Genomic DNA, 5,168 nt, shown 5'->3' with positions numbered 1-5,168 from the left:
TGGTACATACAGGTCGCGGGAAAGTGACGCGGAAGCGTCGTCCACGCGTTTGCGCGGATTGAGTTTTTGCCAGGTCACGCATCCGTGTGATCCACGCGTTCGCGTCGCCTGGCTTCGGGGTAGCTATGGCAAATTATATATCGTTGCGAAGCTTCGGACGTTAGCTTTTCAACGCAACTAGAACTACATCATTTGGACCTTTGTAGCTCGAGTTATGAGCGTTTGAGTGCAAAGAGGTCAGGCTGGACAGCTTAGCAATTTCTTCAACTTCTTGTATTCCTTCCATTTTTGCATGCTTCCTTTCCATCCTCTGAGTCATTCCTGCCCTATAATCTCTGAAATCACTTAACACACATATCACAGCATCAAATGGTAATAATAGAGGATTAAAGTTAGTATTTCAAAGGCCCAGGAAACATGTTTTCAATCATAGCACAAAATCAGGAAGGAAAATGTAAAACATGCGATTAGTATGAATAAGTGGGTAAAGAGTTGATAAAAACCACTCAATTGAGCACAAGATAAACTATGAAATAGTGGTTTATCATAAACCTCGCTGATAATTACCGTTGAAAACTTTTTGCTAGTAAATTTTACATCGGATTTATCCCCCGATAAATCCGACAGTAATATATTATTTAATAATAATTAAATTAATAACTACCGACAAATTTAACCCACAGTAAATCCGTCAGTAATCTTAAATTTTATTCTTTATTAAAACAATCCAATCTAATCCAATTTCAAATAACAATTTTAACAACAAGAAATAAATCTCAATACAAACATAAATCTTACAATAGTGAAAAATCACTCATTAATCATTATACTCATTATTTCAATGTTGTAAAAGTAGCGCCACACCGTAAAAAACTCAACTATAGCTAGTTTGAAAAAAGGAAAATCTCAAAATATAACCAAAAATAAATCATGCACAACAGTGCATATCACAACTATATTTAAGCTAAGATTTTCACATGAGATCCGACAACTTAGCATGAGGTAGTTTGGTGTCTCTAGGTTCACACACAGGCCTTATATCCTTGGCAAGAGGGAGTATCTTCAGTAGTTGAGTCTTTTACCTTACGGTTCTAACTCTACATGAGGAAATAAAATTATCACTTATAATGGAACAATTAACTATCTACGATAAAAAATCACAAGCATGCATAATAGACTAATTGGTCACATTAACAAAACAATAAGCAATATAAAGCACATCATCTCGCAAAGAATTTGAGTAAAAAAATGTAAAGGTATGAAAGAATTGCTCCTATATGTATGTATGTAAACAATAAATGTAATAAATATAAGAGTAACATCTCCAATAGATACCTAGTAATGCTTAGTTTTAAAAAAATAAATAAATTATACTTTGTAGCACACTTAACAAGCAGAGTCTTAGATCCAAGCTCCCAAAAATTACATGATGTTGAATAAAAAATACTTGATCATCATGCAAGAGAGAATAAGTGAATCTATAATAAAAAAATTACTTAAAAGTTGAAAAGATACATCTTACCTGTTCTCTTACTTTTATGCAATGCAACAATAAAAATGATAATTATCCTATATCCCACCCAATGAGGATCTGCTATATAGATGAAATAGTGACATTACACCATATCATAAATGATGTCTAAATTCCAGGGCAAATTCCTTAACATTTCTTTCAACTTTGAATATATTTTAATTCTCAACAACTAAATTAGAAAGGAAGAGACTCATCTCAAAAACTATAAAACACAAATCAAACTTTAACTAAAAACATTGTGAGTTGTGAAAAATTTTTAATAAGTGAAAAAAGGAGTCATCACATTTAAATATTCAATGCATTTTCTGATCTTGTTATATATATATATATATATATATATATATATATATATATATATATATATATGAGCAAAACAAAATCAGTTTACAAATATGACTATACTAGAAAAATATGACTTTGCTGATTTTACAAATATGAGTAAGTTAGAGATATGAAATACATATAATTGCATAGAAACAAGTAATAGTCACAATACAAAAGTTAAAGTTCTTACTTGTAAACAGCTAGGACCTTGGGGATAAGTGAGAAGAGAGAGAAGGTCTTTGATAAACCACTATTTTATAGTTTATATTGTGTTTAATTGTGTGGTTTTGTCATGATCCTTACCCACTTATTCATCAATTTAGCATGCATTTAGATTTCCTTCCTAAATTCAGTACATGTTTGAAAATTGCTTCCTAGAGACTTTAATTATTTAATTTTAATTCTCCTCTATTCCATTCAATGCCGTGATCTGTGTGTCAAGTGTTTCAGGCTTTATAGGGCATGAATGAGATGGAGATTGGAGAGGAAGCTAGCAAAAATGGAAGGAACACAAGAATTTGAGGAGATAACCAGCGAGAAGTGACGCGGTCGCATGGCTCATGCGACCGCGCGAAGGAGCGCAAATCGTAGTGACGCGGCCGCATGGCTTGCGCGGCCGCGCGGATTGGAAAGCGCAAGCGACGCGGTAGCGTGGACGACGCGAACGCCTGGAGAGGAAAAAGCGCAAGCGACGCGTCCACATGGATGACGCGATTGCGTGACATGTGCGATCTGCATAATCTGCAGAATTCGATGGGGCGATTTTGGACCTTATTTCGGCCCAATTTTCGGCCCGGAACAACAGACTAGAGTCAGAGAATATGCAGAAATAATACACACATTCATTCAGTAGTTTTAGATCTAGTTTTTCACTCTCTTAGGTTTTTCTCTCTAGTTTTTAGAATTTGGATTTTCAATTGGTCTTAGCATTGGAACATTGAGAAGAGTTATTTCCTCATCAAGACTTCATCATTCTAGTTTGTTCTCTTAACTTGGTTTTATTCTTTCATGTTCTTTGTTATGTTTAATTTTGTCATTTAGATACTTTTATGATTAATTGATGCAAGGATTATTTCTTTTTAATTCAATTTCAATTCCAATAATCATGTCTTCTTTTAATTCCCTTTTATGTGCCATGGATTCTTTATTTACAATGCGTGAGTAGTTTCATTACTTGATGGGGAATTGATTAAAAGGGAACTCTTGAGTTGGAAGGATTGAAGGAAAAATTTGTAGTTGGGTTAAATGTTGGATTGCTATCCTGTCACCAATGCCAATTCCTTTGAACTAAGTGGGTTGTAACTCGTGAACAGATCTGGCATTCCAACTTGTTTGACTTTCCCTTACCTAGTAAAGGATAACCAAACAGAGTAACCATTAATTATAAATCAATCCTAAAAATCACTCCATCAATGATAGAGATTCTAACTAATCAATTCCCAGTCAAGGCTTTTATTTATATTAATTAAAATTCCTCAATTTAAATTCCAATTTACTTAGCTCAACTTCTTGGAACATCTAATTAATAAAACAGCACACTTTTCTACAACTCGTTGGGAGACGACCTGGGACTTAAAACTCCCAGTAATTTTAGTTTAAACTCTCTGTGACATGTTTCTAAATTGATAGGCAGATTTTCGGTGAGTTAAGAACTATACTTGCAACATAACCATTTTAATAAATTTTTAATTCACCAGCTTCTGCTTCCTATCAATTTTTGGCGCCGTTGCCGGGGAGTTGCAATAGAGTGCTAATTTTATTAATTAGAATTTATTTATTTGTATTTTATTTAATTTTGCTACTATGAGCTGTATGTTTCTTCTGTCAAATGACACGTTCACTTCCTGATCCGCGCTTGCTAATATTCGATCCTGAAATTGAAAGAACAATTTCACGAATAAGGCGAGAACAGCGTAGGTTTGCCCGCTCTGAGGGCAGTTCTGAAAGTGAATCTGAGGAAGAAACCAGCCCCCGTTCTACTGATTCAGTTGTTTTACATGCAGAAAACATGGCAGCTAGAAGAGTTACCATTCAGGAGGAAGGAGCTCCTAATTTTACAATGCAACCATTTCAAGCGCATCATCCAGCGGTAGCTACGGATTTTGAAATAAAGACTGCACTGCTAAATTTGATGCCCAAGTTTCATGGCCTACCTGCTCAAGAGCCTATCAAGCACTTGAGAGATTTCCAGGCAGCCTGTTCTACTGTCAGGCGTGATGGCACTGGTGAAACTTCAATTCTGCTGAAAGCTTTTCTGTTCTCTCTTGAGGGAAAAGCAAGAGAGTGGTACTACACTCAATCTATAGCAAATGTATCCAACTGGGATACACTCAGAAAGGAGTTCCTGGAGAAATTCTTCCCATCTGAAGTTACTGATAAATTGAGGAAGGATATCTCTACAATTGTTCAGGATGACAATGAGACTTTCTTTGAATACTGGGAGCGCTTCAATAATCTTTTGGAAGCATGCCCCCACCACATGATTGACAAGATCGTGCTACTCAGCTATATCACACAAGGTATGAGGCCCCAAGATAAGGCCACTTTGGAAAGTGCCAGCAATGGGTCTATGAAGAAGTACAAGACCACTGATGAAGCTTGGCAATTGATCAGTGATTTAGCTGAATCTACTCGGAACCACAGACAGAAGCAAGGCCGTTCAAAAGCCGTTGCAGAAGTATCTTCTGGCATAGAGACTGCTGCTCTAAATCAAAGCATCTGTGAGATGACCAACCTGCTGAAGCAAATGCAGTTGAATCAACAAGCTCAGCAAACTCAACTGCAGCAAAACCAACAACTAGTTCCACAAAGAATTTGCAGAATTTGTGCTGATTACAGCCATTACACTGATGAATGCCCGCAGCTCCAACAAGAAGACAACATGGTGGCATCCACTCACAACTTCTATGAACGCCCCAACCAAGAGTACAATCAAAGTGGAAATAATAACCATGGATGGCAGGACAATTCAAACCAAAATTGGAGGGACAACAATAATAGGGGAGGCAGAGATAATCAGGGAAATCAGAGGTGGAATAATAACAACAACAGGCAGCAAAATCAACCTTACCGAGCACCTCACCTAAGGCAAAACCAAGGACCACCGAACAATCAGCAGCAACCCTCTCAATTTACTCATTCTTCTGTATCTTCTAATGAAGATTTATTACAAGCTTTTGAGAAAAGACAACTGGCCATGGAAAGTACCATTGTGAATAGTATTAACGCCAGTCTGAATGGTCTCGCCTCTACTCTGCAAGCTTTTATGACACAGCTTGGTTCAGCACAAAATTCCAGTAACCAACCTTCA

General features: G+C 36.4%; 1 non-coding gene across 1 annotated transcript; it reads right to left on the bottom strand.

Annotated features, from left to right (window-relative positions):
* Positions 1-4,235: 4,235 nt before the first annotated feature.
* Positions 4,236-4,339, bottom strand: LOC148573744 (small nucleolar RNA R71). The gene has a single exon (XR_015905571.1). It is a non-coding gene; the product is annotated as a small nucleolar RNA R71 (small nucleolar RNA).
* Positions 4,340-5,168: the final 829 nt, after the last annotated feature.

Source organism: Arachis ipaensis, chromosome B2 (assembly GCF_059453495.1).
Source record: "Arachis ipaensis isolate K30076 ecotype BB chromosome B2, ASM5945349v1, whole genome shotgun sequence".
NCBI lineage: Eukaryota > Viridiplantae > Streptophyta > Magnoliopsida > Fabales > Fabaceae > Arachis > Arachis ipaensis.
Note: the sequence above shows the minus strand (reverse complement) of the source record. Positions and strands in the feature narration are given on the sequence as shown.